The sequence below is a fragment of the Lynx canadensis genome, chromosome A2 (assembly GCF_007474595.2).
Source record: "Lynx canadensis isolate LIC74 chromosome A2, mLynCan4.pri.v2, whole genome shotgun sequence".
NCBI classification, from domain to species: domain Eukaryota; kingdom Metazoa; phylum Chordata; class Mammalia; order Carnivora; family Felidae; genus Lynx; species Lynx canadensis.
Window position 1 is genome coordinate 99007821 of NC_044304.2, and position 18329 is coordinate 99026149.

Here is an 18329-nt window from a genome sequence, read left to right on the forward strand (position 1 = left end):
TGCTTTCACAAAACTTCCTCTAAAACAGGGTTTCTCGAAATTAAAAATAAAATGCAAATACATCACTCAAGGATCTTGTTAAAATTCAGATTCTGATTCATTAGTCTAGTAGGGCAAGGCCTGAGAGTCTGAATTTCTGGAAAGTTCTCAGGTGCTGCTGCTATGGCTCAAGCATTGACACGTCGAGTAGCCAGGCTTTAAAATTGTATCATTAGCATCTAAAGTTCCCAACCATCTCATCCGCATACTCCCTTATAAATTGATAAGCAGACACAACTTTTGGAGGTTGTACCCATGGGCCACATAACCCCTTGATGAGAAATCATAGAAACATATATAACATGGAGTGCTTGGAATAAGTGAGATTCACCTGACTTATGGTATGATCTGTCTGAGATTTATAACAATTTAAAAAATCAAATTAGCTAGCACACATGAACTACTAAGCTAATGACCCCTCACCACCTGCCTCATTCCACCTCAGGCTGCAGGTAGCCTGGAGCAGGCTTGGATCAATTAGTCAATGTAATTGAAGCCAAATGTAATTAATTATATAATTTGGGGCTGTTCGAGTTTAATTTCACTAAATCACATTATGAAACTGGGGCATTATGAAGGATTAGTGAGAAAAGGGAAAGAGGCTCGAGTAAAGCTTTCCCAAGAGCTGTAATACATGTATTATTTCTTGATCTGATGTCCTTAGTAGAAGTGCAGATGCTCTAAACTCCCTATTTATTGTTGATAAAAATCTTTGTGTCCTGTGTACTGATGGGTTTGTGATCAAGCGGTCACTTATTAAAAAGCATCAATGGGCTGTTACCCCTGATGGGATGGGAAGCTGGAAAGGAGAAAGCATCAGAGAAGAAGCCCAGACTTTGATATTGACTCACAAGGGAGTCACTGACAGAAATACAGAAGGAAGGTGAAGAAGTTAATGTGGAAGTGAAGAGCATAAACTGGGTTTTCTTAATTGCTTTCATTACATAATTAGCACTATAGGTTAAATTGTGTCCACCCCAAAAGATGTTGAAATCCTAACTCCTAGTACCTGTACTTGTGATCTGATTTGGAAACGGGATCCTAGAAGATGATCAGATTAAGGACATTAAGACAAACTGAGGACAGATGATCAAATGAAGACATGAGGGTGGGCCTTCATCCAATTTGTCTCCTTATAAAAAGGGGACATTTGTATGCAGAGACAGATGCAGAGAGAAAAGATGAAGTAAAGACACAGGAAAAGCACCATCTATAAGCAAAGGAATGCCTGAGGCTACCAGAAGCCAGAGAAGAGACATGGAACAGATTCTCCCTCACAGATGTCAGAAGGAACCGACCCTCCCAGCATGCTGATTTCAGACTTCCAGCCTCCAGAACTGGGAGAAAATAAGTTTCTGTTGTTTAATCCATCCAGTCTATGGAACTTTGTTATAGTAGTCCCAGGAAACCTTTATAAGTAATATATGTTACTATACAAAAAAAATCCGACACTAGAGAAGTACAAAGTAAAGAAATAAAAGGAGAAACTAATGTCCTTATCAAAAGAGTTGGTGTCATTTCTTTCAGGCCTTTTTTCTATGTTCATAAAAATATCTTTGTCTGCACAGCAGAGGAAACAACCAACAAAACTAAAAGACAACATACTGAATGGGAGAAGATATTTGCAAATGACATATCTGATACAGGGTTAGTATCCAAAATATATAAAGAACTTACACAACTCAACACCAAAATAACAACCCAATTAAAAATGAGCAGAAGACATGACACACATTTCCTCAAAGAAGACATACAGGTGGCCAACAGACACATGAAAAGATGCTCAACATCACTCATCACCAGGGAAATGTAAATCAAAACCATAATGAGATATTACCTCACACCTGTCAGAAAGGCCAAAATCAAAACCACGAGAAACAACAAGTGTTGGTGAGGATGTGGAGAAAAAAAAATGCTCATGCACTATTGCTGGGAATGTAAACTGGTGCAGCCACTGTGGAAAACAGTATGGAGTTTCCTCAAGAAACTAAAAATAGAACTACCCTATGATCCAGGAATCACACTACTGGGTATTTATCCAAAGAATACAAACACGCTAACTTAAAGGGATATGTGCACCCATATATTTGTTGTAGCATTATGTACAATAACCAAATTATGGAAGTAGCCTAAGTGTCCATGGATAGGTGAATGGATAAAGAAGATGTGACACACACACACACACACACACACACACGCACAATGGAATATTATTCACCATAAAAAAGAATGAAATCTTGCCATTTGCAACATGGATGGATCTAGAGTATAAGACTAAGTGAAATAAGCCAGTCAGAGAAAGAGAAATACCATGACTTCACTCATATGTGGAATTTAAGAAACAAAACAAATAAACAAAGGAAAAAAAAAAAGAGATGAACCAAAAAACAGACTCTTAACTATAGAGGACAAACTGATGGTTACCAGAAGGGTAGTGGGTGGGAAGCATAGGTGAAAGGAATTAAGAGTACATTTATCTTGATGAACATTGAGTAATGTATGGAATTGCTGAATCACTATATTGTACACCTAAGAACCAATATAATACTGTATGTTAACTATACTAAAGTTCTAAAAATCTTTGTTATAAAAATTAGATTACATTGTAGATATTACTCTATAACTTGCTTTTTTCATTTCATAAATATATTGTGGACATTCTCCAACATCAGTCCATATAGATCTGCTCTTTCATTTTAATAGCTGCATAGATTTCATTTTGTGGATGTTGCATATAGTTTATGATATATATTTAGGGGAAGAAGAATTTGCTATTACAAACAATCCTGCCATTAATATATTTTTTTCAAATATCTCTGTGCTCTTCTGAGAGTCTTGTTATAAGATATAGAGGTGGAATTGCAAAGTCAAAGATTCCTGTGCTTAATGATCTTATCAAACTTCTCTTTAAAAATGTTGCAATTACACTCCAGCTGTGGCATGAGAGTGTCTCCTTCTCCACTCTTTTCAACATACATATTACCAATCTTTTAAAATTTTTACCAACCTGGAAGATAAACAACCAGAATGTCATTATTTTTAACACTAATATGTCCATGGTCACCAGTAAGATTGACATTTTTTTTTTTTAATTTCTGGCCATTTGATGTTCACATTTTGAGGATTGCCTATTCATGTCCTTCGCTCATCTCTGATGGCTGTCTTTTTTTTTTTCTAATGAATAACACTAAGTATTTTGTATGTTTGGGATAGTAACAAAATAGTCATGACAAATATTTCCCCCACATCTATTAAGTTTAGTCTGTTAAATATCAAATAGTAGGTTTTGGTAACTTTTATTATGTTTATTATAACATGCCTCTAGTATATTTAATTTGACAGTAGTCACATCCGTCAATCTTTTCATTCATGGTGGTATATTTCAGCTTTAGACAGATACATATAGAGTCAAAGGCATAGATCTTAAATGTGTAAGTACTTGTATTATATTTAAGGAGCTGAAGGCATTAGGTTAGGTAGTACAGGAATAATTATCATGTAGGATGGTGTTAGAAATTAGAGGAAACAGTATAGGCTAGTGCCAGACTGGTGAATTTTTTGGTTGAGGCAAATCACAGTTCACTTAATCTGTATAGTGTGTATTACAATCCATTCCCTAATGCTACTGGGTGCATGTACTGAAGACATGTGTTGAGATGCATTCACCTTGTATTCCCCTTACTCAAATGGGGGTCTGGGAAGGAAAGGGTTTGCACATTGTCTCCAGTTAGTAACAGGGATACCAACCTGTACAGTAAACTGGGAGCTTGTAAACTGAAACATGTAAGTGAAATCCATGTACATATTAGGATGAGAAAGAGTGACAGATTAATGAGTACAACAGAAGGGTAATGTCATCATTAAGTCAAGAACAGAAGAATTAGGGCCAGTAGCCAATGTCATTGTGTCTGTGGTAGCTGCAGATATAACCAAGTGATTGTTGGTGTGAATATCTGGCCCACTCTCTGTAGCTCTAGTGTACACTGTTCAGATCTGTAGTTACTGGAGTTGGGATATCATTGCTGCCCATCAGATACAACCAAGCTCCTTTGCTCTGAATCTACATTCATCATGCAACCTTCAGTTCAGAATTTTGTTTCCTAAGTAGATTATCTTATCGGGAAGGCAATGATCAACTTAACCAGAATCAATATTCTGATTAGCTTGGCAGACATATGTCTCTTTGTGAATTATTCAGTCCTTTAGTAAAGGAGGTGATGCTTTACATCATCTTTTCCCCCCTCCACTAATTGTTCCCATACTCACAGATTTATTTGGTATGAAAAAGGGCCCATATAGTACATTATGTGCCTCCATCATCCATATGGCTCCATCACATATTATTCTGTCCTTATGCTAACAAAGACTGAACAGCTTTATTTTTTAAAAAGTTTATTTATTTATTTTGAGAGAGAGAGAGAGCGGGCAAGCGAGCAAGCATGCACCAGTGGAGAAGGGGCAGAAGGAAAGGGTGAGAGAATCCCAAGCAGACTCTGCACTGTGAGCATAAAGCCTGATGTGGGGCTCAATTCCACGAATTGTGAGATCATGACCTGAGCTGAAATCAAGATAGATATCAATGTATATAATACATATGGTAATATTCATAAGTGGAGGCAAATCAGTGGCTTGGGGTTATTTGGTATTAAGAAAATGTGATTGGTGAAGAAATAAACTATATGATATTTTAGGAGGTGATACATGCCATGGAAAAAGAAATGTGAGTGGGGCTGGGAGTGTAGGGGTGGGGTGTGGGTTGACATTTTTAAATAGACTGGTGGTAGGGAAGAGGGGCCCATTCAGGAGACTGGGTGAAGACTTGAGGGAGGTGAGGGAAGGAAAACTTGGGTATGTGGAGGCACAACCTTCTAGGAAGAGACAGCCACCAGTACAAGACCCTCGCATATCTGCCATCGTGAAAGTTTTCTGTGTTTAAAACAAACAGACAAACAAACTCTTCTGTAAAGATCCACAAAGCCTCCCTATGCTGGCCAAAACGGTAAAAGTAATGAATATTTATTCCTGGAGTTTTAAATCACATGCAGAGACTAAAAAGAGCAAGGTTATTTGGTTACTGAGAATGAAAAGGATCATCTGACAGTTGTGTACTTTCAAGAAGAGGAGATAGGGGGAAAAGGGGACACTAGAAAGAGTTTTGATGGATCTCTGGAGGTAAGGCTTTATGCAACCAGAAGGAAGACATTATAATCACCCTAGTAGAGGGGGTCACAGTGGAAGCATAACACCAAAGGATGCCACGGGTCATTCATCATCACTTGTTATTTTGCAGCCTAAGATAAGACTTTGGCAGAGGACAGTGTGAAATGACAAGATCCCCAGACCACGCCTACTCTGTTCCATACTTCTGTGATTTCTGACTAGTTAAAGAATCAGCTGGAGACTCAGTTTCTTTATCTGTGGAATTGGGAAATAACAACACAAGGCCAACCTACTTCATAGGGCTTTTTGTGAGAATCAAATGAGGTTATAGGTTATAGGTTATAGGTTACTTATATCTGTAAGTAATCAAATGCTATCCAAACAGAAGATATTTTTATTCTCAAGGCTTTTATTTTCATCAAATACCTGATATAATGTGTGATTCCTTTTAGTTCACACCTGGAAATAGTCTGCATTTTCAGGATGAAAGTAACCTCAGTCCTGCTGGTTTACTGTCCAGTTTTCCCTCCACCCCCAACAACAATGGCTGTAACGGCCAAAGGGTAGGAAAAAGGTTCAGAAGAAAATCTAGCACCATCACATAGATTAGGAAGCAGCATAGGAAGAAAATCCATGCTCTACTTTTTCTTCTAGAACAGAAATAAAAGGGGGCCATGTTTTTGTTTTGGGAAAATCTTCCAGCATCTGCTCCCAGATTTTTATTTTTCTGTGCCTTAGAAGACAGAGGTTGGTAGGTTGGGCTCACCTTTGCCCTGGCTCTCCTCTTCCGGGTTCTTATCAGATGTGAGCTGGGCCAGGTGATGTTGGCCGCAGGCTTGCTTTTCTCCTCCACTGCTGATTTTCCTGAGAGCCCCGTAATACTCAAGGTCAGACCTTCCCATACAGCGCTGAAGCTGACAAATCTAATCTCTCAAGCAAACAGGTTATTTTGCTGCAAAACCTCACAAAGAAAGGGGAGGGACATTTCCCTTGGCTTGAAATTTTAAGCCACTTTGAGTCCAAGCTCACAGAATGTCTCTGTGATTTTCTTCAAGGGGGCCTACGGGCAAAAAAGAGAGGGTTTTCTGTCTCTTATTGAATGTCCCCATTTCTAGCCTCAGTCAGGCTACTTAGAAAAAAAACCCTCCAGCTTTTATCAGCTTAAACCTGGCACAGACATGAGGTGTGTGAAAGGATGTAGGTTGTTACTCAGTGCCTCTGGCATATCATGTTAAGATGAAAAACATAAGTTTGCTACTTAAGGGGGAACTGTCAGTCCAAGGTCATCATCCCCCAGCAGGCCACAGTACCAGCCACACCACAAATAACATTCTGGGTGTGGGACAAGCGTCTGGTTAGTGTCTCCACTTGGGAGAAGCAGGGAGAACAGCATTTCCTCTGAATACCAGATCAATCATTTAGGGGCAATTCGTCTTCTACTAAAATGATCTCAAGTTCACGACTAATAAGACCACAGCTGCCTTTTTATGGTTGAGTTACCCACACACAACTCGGCACCATACTCTAGGTCAGGTCACAAATGCGTAATAGGCCTCAAACTTGGCAGTTTCACTTTCTTCTGTCTTTTCCTTGCCCAACCCACACTGAATTACACACTGACCAAAGCTCCCCTGGAGTCACATGGAATGAGGATTTGGCTCCAAATATCCAAATTTGCAGCCCAAAATGGAGGCCTCCCTGGGCCAACTAAGTTTTTCCATTTCACTTCCAGAGGGCTGCCATGCTCTTTCCAGAGCCTGAGGCAGAATTCACCAGGCTTCATTTTCCTGTTGATGGTCCAGGTTAAGCAAACGTAGATAGGGGACTCACAGATTGCCCTTAAACTATAAAGTTATCCAAAATTCCAGAGCAAAATGAGACTCAATTGTCTACGGAATGAACTTGAACTGCAAGGAGCACAGAGGGAAACAGATCTTAAGTGAAAACAAGGAAAAGAATAAATAAAATTTTGTCTTTGTTTCCCCTCTTTTCAAAATCAATTTTGCCAAATTGTTAATTATCCATGAAAGGATGTGAAGTGATGTAAGAAGGAAGTCAATGTTAGCATTTTGGATATCCTGGCATATGTCATGTGCAGTCTTCGGGACATCCAAGGTGACATAGACTGACACATTGCCCCAAGCACATGCTCTGCATTACCATTATATTTGTGTAACTGATCCATTCCTGGCACATAAAGCCCTGACCTCTGGGTGCTGGGGGATTAAAATATCAGTCACAGGATTCAAACTATTGTCCTTTTGTAGGTGGATGTTAACTTCTTCTATTTGGCTTTCTGTGTCCCTGGACTTTTAGTTTGCTCTAAGTGTAACACGCAGGTCAACTAGTTGGCACTGACCTGAGGACCAGAACACTGTGGTCACTGCTCTTCTGCCTCCCCATTTTTATCTCACTGCACTTCCTACACTGCACCTGCACCATGAGCACTCTATCCTGGGACTTTTGCCATAGCCACATACACGTGCACAGCTGAGCATAGTACCCTACAAAAAGATGCTGAGTAAATCATACTGAGATGCTTACACACCCTTATTCCCGGGTCCCATCTTTATCATGAATCTGTCCTGCATGTTGGCATAGATTTCTTCTGCTTAAAAATTCCGTAATGATGCGGGCCACGTGGGTGGCTCAGCCAACTGAGTGTCTGACTCTTGATTTCGAGTCAGGTCATGATTCCCCAGTTTTGTGGGTTTGAGTCCCACATTGGACTCTGCACTGACCACACAGAGCCTGCTTGGAATTCTTCATCTCTCTCTCTGCCCCTACCCCACTCATGCTCTCTCTGTCTCTCAAAATAAATAAATGAACTTTAAAAAATTCTGTAATGATGTACTGTGGCTCAGCTTTGTGTTATTTGCCTAAGGATGTCTTCATTCAAACATCTGATGAAAATAATGAATAAGAAGACATAGAGGACAGAGCTTTGTGATGTTTCATTACAGATATTCTTCTGATTTCCACCTAAATTTGTACATCTAGCCTCTATATTTTTGATTTATATGAATCTCAATCAAGCTTAATTCAGTATGAATTTATTGATATCCACAAACTGGAATAAAAGAGGAAAAACATTGTTCCAACTTTCAAAGAACTTCCAGTCAGATAGCCAGATGAAGAGTGTGTGTGTGTGTGTGTGTGTGTGTGTGTGTGTGTGTGTATCAGATAAAGGGTAAGGGATAGGGGAGTTAGGGAGATGAGGAGTAGGAGGAGTGGTTCAGTGAGTATATAAATAGCCACAGTTCAAAGAATGCAAAACATTTACCAAAGAAGTGCAAAGTGCCTCAGGGTTCAAAAGAGGGAAAGATCACATTTGATGGTAGAAGTTAAGAGTGGCTTTATGAAGCAGCATATTCCTTGCTTTCTACAATTTCTGATCATCTTTCCCATATTTTTCCTCCACAACTTCTCTTTTGGGATTCTGACCATCAGTTTGTTTCAACTCTTCCCTCTTCTGACCACAGCCACCCACTAACTCCTGGCCACTCTTCCAATATCAGTACCTAGCAGATCTTCTCTCTTTCTTACCAGCTATCATCTTTAGAAATTCTAATAACCACATTACTAACACTCAAGTATGCTGGCTGCACCCTTTATTATTGACTCTAAACTCAGCTACACACTTAAAAAGTGAAACTTTAGCCTTTCTCACCACTTGAAATTTTCTATGCCAATAATGCAAATTGGAAATTTCTCTGTCAGATGATGTACCTCACCCATCTTCCATTTCTCTTATCATCTTATATTTAACTAACTTTTGTTCTTTGTCAGCATTTTGATGTTCATTCTGTACCTTGATCCTAAACAATCTTGTACTACCTCCAACCCAATTTTGGCTTTAGTTATTCTCTTTCCTGGTCCGGAGTTCTAGTTAGCCTGTTAAACAAGGCACTTGCTTCCCAGGTAGAATCCCTTGATATACTGCCATTATATCTCTGTCAACCTTCAACTGCCTTGCTTCAGTGAAGTCTTCCAATCCCTTTATTCATCTCTTGAGAATTCCCTGAAGCATTTTCTACATCTACTGTTTTAGACCTTTACTCTTCTCAAAATTCCCAACACCACCCTTGGGAAAGGATCTCTTAATTCATTGAAAAGGTATAAACCAAAACCATTCAATAGAATTTCCTGTGATGATGTAAATATCTGCACTGCCCAATATGGTAGTCACTGAGCATGTACAGCTGTTGAACACTTGGAATGGGGCTAGTGGGACAGAGGTACTGAATTTTTTAAATTTCATTTTAATTAAAATTTAAATAGCAGCATGCAATTAGTGGTTACTTTACTGGATACCATATAGACCAGTGCTGTCCATATATAATTCCAAACTTTCTAAAAGCTACATTACAAGACTAAAAAGAAATAGTAGAAATTAATTTTATATAACTAATAATATTACTTCCATATATCAATATATTTTAACACAATATATCAAAATATCATTTTAATATGTAATCAATATAAAAATTATTGAGGTTTGTATTGTGTTGTATGCTAAGTTTTCAATATCTGGTATATATTTTATGCTTCCAGTACATATCAGTTCAGACATTAGATTTTCATAAGAAATATTTTACTGTATTAAGATTTCATAACATGTACAGTTAAAAATATAGATTCATATACCAAGTTGTCCTAAACATATTTAAAAGTTTGCCATTACCTGAATCAAGTATCAGCTTTTTGTCTTCATTTCCAATTAATTAAAATTAAATAAAATTAAAATTTTTATTTCCTCAGTCACATCGGTTGTATTTCAAGTGTTCAGTAGCCACATGTGGCTAGTGATTGCCATATTGGATAATGCTGAATGGATGGTGTGATGTTATCTCCAGCCTCAGGTCTCTCAATATTTTGAGTCTCGCTTTTCCTTCACTAGGTTGTCTAAGGAAGACACGTCTTCCTTAACCATCTTCGTCTCATCTACACTGTTCTTCTAAACCCTCCCTACCAACCTCAGAATCTTGTTTCATTTATTAGTCCCCCTCCCCCTTTTTCTTACTCCCATCAGTGATTTCTCCTTGTTGTGATTCCTTTCCTTTTTTTGTGGGCATGGTTCTACAGGCAGCATCACCTGAAGACTTGGTAGAAGTGCAATTCTCAGCCTAACCCCACACCTACTGAATCAGAAACTCCAAGGGTGGGGCCCAGTTGTCTTTTTCACAAGCCCTCCATGTGATCTTATGTATGCTACAGTTTGAAAACCACTAGTTTATAGAAAAGTGCACTTGAAAGATACACAAAAACTATTAAACATGGTTACCTCTAGTGTGGGGGGCAGGCGAAAAGGTGGATGGAGAGATAGCTGGAGGTGAGACTCTTTACACTGTTACAACTTTGGAATCAAATGGTCAACTCAAAGTTTTAAAAAATAAAAAGATATTTATAATATACTAATGGGTTCTTCCCCATACTCATTTTGTTTCTTTTGGTCTTAGGTTGGGCTTGGAACTTAGTAAATTTTAAAAGCTCTCCCGGTGATTCTAAAAAGTACACACTTGAATATTTTTTTAGTATTTTCACAGAGTTGTACAACCTATCACCCCAATTTTATAACAATTTCATCACCCCAAAAGAAACCCCATACTTATTAATAGCCACTCCCACTGCCCTCAACCACCCCCAGACTTTTATATTTTTTAGATGGACATTCTGTTACTAGAAATTTCAGAAATAATATCATTAAGCATGATATACTTATGCAAAGAATATTTTTCAGACATATTAATCTTAACAATAAAATATCTCTCTGAGTCCAAAGTACTTCTCTAGGCCTAGAACTTTTTTTAAAAAAGCTTTTCAAAAAACATAAAATATGCAAAGTTTCAACAAACAATAGTCAAAGCTGCTTTTGACATATAAGTGAACAGGGTCCTCAATGTAAAGAGAAAAGATTTTCTTTTTATTCCCAACTATTAGTTAAAGGTCTAAATTTATACAGGGGCAGGCATGGAAGCAAATCAGGGAATGTTGAATGAAGGCCTCTACCCAAACCAAGCCAAAAAAATTTAAAAAAAGGGGGGGTGCCTAGAAGCTTCCTTTGACTCAGACTATGCTGAGTATCCTAGGAAAAGTCAGGGGAAAGCCACTAGGACAAACAAAAGACTGGAATATTTAACTCAGCCTTGAAGTGAACTTTCCAAACATTGCCTTCCTTGATCTCCTAGGGCCAGAGGATGATAAAATGGTTTGTGGGCTCTGGCTGGTGCCACAGGGATGAGAGGCTGTGCCTGACCCCACATCCCTTCCCACTCATCTCTGAGAATGGCTTTGTTCTTTCAGCCCTTAGGGCTTGTGTTCCGTGGGAGGCTAGGAGAGCTTTTGTTATCGACTAGACCTATCAGTTTCAATGACAATCATCCTCCTAACACACACACACACACACACACACACGCACACGTACACGTGGACACAAACGTTATTTCTCACGATTTCTTCCCTTGCTCTCTGCATATGCAAGTTTTAAAGGGAAAGGGAAAAAAAAAGATGTGGTTAAGAAAAAGATTGTATCAACAGTGAAGTTAAATGATGACCCATAGAACCATCTCTCAAGTTACGCTGTGGAGTTTACTTCCAAAACTATGTATACATAAAGAAATCTATTTCCTCAGAGCGTGCACCAGGAGAGTGAACATAGGTTACTTCATCAAGAATCTTGAGATGAAAGATACAAAAGATATCTTGGGAGGGAAGGGAAATACCACATGCAATGAAATGAAATGAGAAAGGAGCCTGATGGAGGGCAAAGAAAAAAAATCCCTAGCTAATAACATGTTCTTTCCTTCCTTCCTAACACAATGACACACATGACTTAATGAAGCCAGTGAGTTCTGAGACTGATGTAAAAGTTCCAAAAAAAATACTCCTCGGCAAAGGCCCCTGGGTAAATGGTGTCATTTCTAATTTCTCCAGTTCCTGTGATTTAGAGCAGACCCAGGATCTGAAATTCACACCAGCCCTTTGTGCACCAGAGTCCGGGGGCAGCCAGGGCCCAGGCCCAGGGAGCAGGAACGCAGACTTCCTATATGATTTCACTACTGTGGCCCTGCTTTGTCTCACATTTAAAATAATTTGCCAGGTAAAAATAAACTTCTCAGAATCACAGAGTGAAAAATGTACTTAACAATTCAATCCCTGTAAGTTTGGGATTGACAGAGAAAGTGCAGCTGAGGCTAATTAAATTACTGAAAATGTATTTGAATGGTGGTTTCACTGGTGAGTTTATTAATTCACATCATTATCATTGTTATTATTACCACAACTCTGTAAATTATGCTTTTCATGAGATAGTGAAATGTGCAGGCTGTTAGCTCTCAGACATACCCTGCTTAGCTGTTGGTTTCTCTCCTGAGTACCATTCTTGGAAAGCAAACCCTATTTGTCCTAAGTCCCATGCCCCAGATGGCATGTTCTGAGTTATTTTTGTTTATTACTCTTTGGAAATAATTAAAATCTACAAGAAATTTTCCTTTCCCTCTGCTTTTGCCAGTAATTCTCACAATAAGAGTAAGTGTGGGTCATAATGTCAGGTCCTTGTAGGGTAGTTTCCCTGCACTTAGTTGATTTGGTAAAACTCAGATCCCAGGTTTAAATCTAGTGGGATAGGAATTGCTTTTTATCCCTCAGGGACAATTTATGGTATATGGGTAGGAGTTTTTGCACACTCACATTGGCCCCATGTTATCAAAAATTAATTGCCAGTTATATATATATGTATGTGTGTATATATGTATATATATATATATATATATATATATATATATATATACATACACATATACATATGTATATGCTCATTTGCCCAATAATTTGGGGCAAATATGAAAAGACTTGACTGAAAGGAGAAAATTTTAGTTATAAGATATATTAGGCAAGCATGCCAAGTCTTCTTGATTCAACAAGAGTCTCCAGTCTCCCAAATGTGTGCAAGACGCCTCCTATCTCTAGTATAAAACAATTTGACTTCTAGGCCTTGCTACTACTCAGAGTGTGGTCTCTGAATCAGCAACATTGGTATCACCTAACGGCTTGTTAGAAATGCAGAATCTCAATCCTATCCCAAATCTACTGAATCAGAATCTGCACTTTATTAACATCTCCAGTTGATCTGTATGCACACTGAAGTTTGAGGAACACTGCTCAAGTATGGAGTAGAGATTTTCAACCCCACCAGCAGCAGCCTGTCACCATGATTTTCTGTACAAAACTTTGAAATATACTATGTTGACACACTTATAAAATATATTCTAATATATATTCCCATTCTGAAGAAATTGAATGCAATTTATCCAGTATCTATCTCAAAAAGTGAACAACACAAAAACATCTATTACCAAGATGGTCTATCCTGCAACTCATATTAGTTTAGAGGAAAAAAAAATATGTTAGATGGTCACTAAATAACTGACTTTATCCTCTATAATTCAATCACCTTTTTACTCCATGCTCTAGAGATTACTAATGTCAAGTAATGAAAAAGTCACCAGGATATAGTGGACTGCAGACATCACTTCCCCAAAAAAATAATTTTAGAAAAGAAAAAGATGAAAGAGTACATAAAAAAAACACTTTTAAATTAAAAAAAATATTAATTTGTAAAGTAAAAATCCCAATTTCAGGGTGCCTGGGTGGCTCAGTCAGTTAAGCATCTGACTTCAGTTCAAGTCATGATTTTGTGGTCCATGAGTTCAAGTCCCGCATCAGGCTCTGGGCTGACAGCTCAGAGCCTGGAACCTGGTTCAGATTCTGTGTCTCCCTCTCTTTGCCCCTCCCCTTCTCTCTCTCTCTCTCTCTCTCTCTCTCTCTCTCTCTCTCTCTCTTTCAAAGATAAATAAACATTAAAAAATAAAATTAAAATTAAAACCAATTTCAAATCCACTTTCTTCCCTACCATGAAGGCCTCCTTGAATTTCATAACACGCTGAATGTAGCTTATTTCAGGTGCTACTTCTATTGATAACACCACTGTGTATTTATTTGATGGATCACAGTTACAAGTAACTTTTGCATATAATAATGCCATTTCTCTTCTAATTTTCATCTCAAATTAAGAAAAATCAATTTTCTCCCCCTTACTCAGGCCAAATAATGTGGCACTGCAATAATCACAAGTATGGCAAAATTCTTTGCATTAGGAAAGCATTCACATCACTGTAGTTCTTGGCAAAAAAAGAAGAAGGAAAGAAGGAAGGAAGGAAGAAAAAAGGGAAATTGTAATTCTTGGAGAAGCACTCTCACTTAGAATTATTTTGAGCAAAGAAAAGTAGCACTTCTAAAAAGGACCATCACTTTACAGAAATAGTTTTCCAGGTGTTTTACACTAACTTCAACCATCTTTGGGGAGATACAAATAAAATGCTTTTCATGTATAGTAACTGTGATTCTTTTCTAAAAACAAATACACACTTTGAGTTTAAAAATCCCCTTGGTGATACGTACAGGAAGAGCTTTCACCGTGGTACTAATGCATTCTGAATTACTGTGGAGCAGCTCTGGGAATCCCTAACTCCTAGCATAAAAATAGTTGTTCTGCTCCTCCTGAAACACTCTGCAGAAGACAGTACTTTAGTAATGCAAAAACTCTCAACTAATATTCATGGATCTCTGTAAATGTCATGTTTTGATTGGTTTTCAAGTTGGTTCTAGGGCAGCTGCTCTTTATGGCTCCAGTTGGTGTTACAGCTATAGCATGGCGATAAGGAAAGATGAAGACCACAGAAGGGTTGGCCTCTAATGCTGAGGAGGGAGATGAGTGTGAGGAAAGGGTCTAGAAGATCAAAGCTTGATCTTATAGATCATCTTGACTGAGAAAAACAGCCTGGAGATGAGAGGAGGGGAGGAAGGGGTAGCATGGCAGTGGATAGATGGTGGTAGAAGGAAGAAGCAGGAAGAGAATTAGCAACAACTTAAGGGAATATGAAGAAAGAGTTGTTGCTCTGATAGGGGTTAGGATAGGCTATAAAACAGTACTCAGGTTGTAGCAGAGCTTGTCTACATCCACCATAGGTAAAGACAACATGGAGGTCACATCTAGGGAACTTGGGAGCTGAAACCAGGTCCAGGTGGAGTGGGAATGAGTGTCATGATCCCAGTGTGGCTCTGAGAAGTCGGTTCAAGAACATGGTAGGGAGATTGGAGCATGTCCTTAGTTGAGTGCTGGTTGAAAGAATGACAAGTCCCAGAAGTTTGCTCAGAAGTCATGACCACCCTTCTAGTATCAGTGACCCAATGAGGGACAAAAATTTCCAGTGGTCCATCATTCCTAGTGACTCCTCTCCAGGGCCAAAGGCCAGAAAATGATTCAATGTAACATTTCTAAGCAGGTGTCACCTCTTGAATTCCATCAGAAATCCTGATGGAACTGGAGAAAAATTATAGAGCCTATAAGACACCTAAGAGTAGAATTTAAAAAGCTGAGATGGACAGGGGATGGGCAAGAGAAGATGAAAAGAGGTGAAACTATGTACAATTAAAAGAACAATCCACATGGGGTGGAGTAGGGCAAAAAGATTCCTAGTTCTAATAAGCTAAGTTGGGTCTTAAAGGATATGATCATTTCCTTCAGGGAGGAAGGAAAAGGAAACATTTATCTAGCACACAGATTTTTATTTCTTTTTTTTTTAATTTTTAAAGTTTATTTATTTTGAGAGAGAGTGCAAGCAGGGTAGGAGCAGAGAGAGAGCAGAGACAGAGAATCCCAAGCAGCCTCCACACTATCAATGTAGAGACTGATATGGGGCTTAGACTCATGAACCATGAGATCCTGACCTGAGCCAAAACCAAGAGTCAGATACTTAACTGACTGAGCCACACAAGTGCCCCTACATTCACAGATTCTTATTAAGCATTATGCTAGATGCCCACAATAAAAAGAACTATTGTCATAATCTGGATTTGTATTATATAATTTAGCTATGATGATAGGAAGAAAGCCTATCTTCTAAGGATTACAGTATCTTAGAACTAAAAGATTGGAGATATTGTGGATAAAATGGTCATAGATATAGAAAGATGACCAGGTAATACAGCATGAAAGCACTTTTAAAATTATAAATATATAATACATATATGAAAACTTATCTTGTGATAGGAAAAATGTAAGTGAAGATTCTTTGTGTGAGATCCAGTCTAATGGCTTTGCACTGAAAATGCTCAATAATTGTTCATATGTCTATCAATCTTTGAAAGAAAATTTCCTGAGAGTTGAAATAAGAATACATGACAAGGATCAAAACACGTAGATGCTCAGTGTTAAAGAAATGTTAGCATTTACCCTATTATTACTGATGGTTAATATGGCAAGAATCTAGACATTTCAGAATTTTTCTGTGTATTTCCAGAAAATATTATGAATGGCAATCCTATATACTTTCTATGTGTATAAGAATCATAGTACTATTAATTCCCAATATTTTTATCATCTTGGATTTTTTCCCTATCAAGTGTTTTTATAGATCTCATTGAAATGTCACCATCACCTCTAAGAAGACTTTCTAGTTTTTCTGGAAAGTTAGTTACTCTCCCTTTTCTCAGGATCCCATAGCCTCTACTCAGCCCTCTTGGAGCATTATAATTTATTTATACACTTGTCTGCTTCACCCATTAGGTTTTGAGCTCCTTGATACAGGGACTATGTTAATATATCCTTAAAACCTGGTAGTATGTGGCATATGCTATGTAATCAATAAATATTTGTTAAATGAATAAAAAAGCAAGTTGAGAATGTGAGATGTGTGTGCTAAGACCAAATGCACAGACTTAATGTATGTCTGAACCAAATGTAATGAGCCAAATGTATGAACCAAAGGTAAAATTTCAAATATTATTAGAAAATTGGAGAAGATATTTTCATGGCTAACTCCCATCTCTTTCGAGTGCTGGCTTTAATGTCGTTATCCCACTAATTTGATTAACACCATGAAGATTGAACCTCCCATCCCAGCTTCATACTCGCATTTTTCTCTTATCCTGTTCTCTTTTTCCATCAGTGTTTATTATGTTTGCTCATTGTTTTTATTCCTCAATAGAATATAAACATAATGAAAGCAAGAAGTTTTTTTCCTGTTTCATTCATTTCTATATCCTGAATGCCTAAAACAGAAGCAGGGATGTAGTACTTGGTCAATGCATATTTGTTGAATAAATGTATTAATGAATGAGAACCTGTCAAAAACATCTGTTTTTTTTGTTTTGTTCACTGGGGAAAGTAAACTCAAAGATTTAGGTGAGTTCACAGATCTGCACATCAGTAGGTTACAAAAAAGATGGATAGTGTTATCTTACAACCTTCAAGGTGGGCATCAAGTGTCAGAATATAAGATTCATCCACCATTAAACATTACAAGTCTAATGCAAAATATTCTGATGAAGATGTTTCATAGGACAGAGCCAGTCCTAATAAAGCTTTAAAAAAAACCCAATCACAGTTATTTCTGATGAACAAATTTTAGGCTGACTCCCTAGGGTGCCCTAGTTTGTAAGTATGTTTTTTCATTTTAGTTGAAGGCTTTTACATAAGTACAATGTAATCATTTTCAGTACTTGCTGTTTTAGAGCCATTATTGAGGCTAAATCCATCAAGACAAAGAGATATGACCTGCATTTGTAATATCTAACCTGTTGTGAAACTTTGGTAAAGAAGTCCACTCTGTCAAAAATCATTTCCTTGTGTCTGAGCCACTCCTAAAGATACACACATACTCTTTTCTCTTAGCATCACTATATATGTGATTCCCAAACATAGAGCATGGTGCTAGCCTCTAAGAATGCCAAGAGAGATAAATCACACTTTCTGCTCCATCTTGTTGGGGGTGGGGTGGGGGTGGGACATGCACATAAATAGCACAGGGCAGCTGGGTTGAGGGCCACAAAAATAGCACAGATAGGAAGAGCCATAGAATTTCCACAGAAGTGGGAATGAGAATTAGTGGAGGTTATATTGGAGGAGTTAGAATTTGATCTAAATTTTGAGAAAATTTGGCACAATAAAGATTGAAGAGTTTTTCCTTTAGGCCAGCCATATCTTCTAACTGGTCTTCTAATTTTTTTGGGGGGGGGGGGGGGAGGACATTCTCAGTCTCTTAATATTTCTTGATTTTTTTTCCCTACAA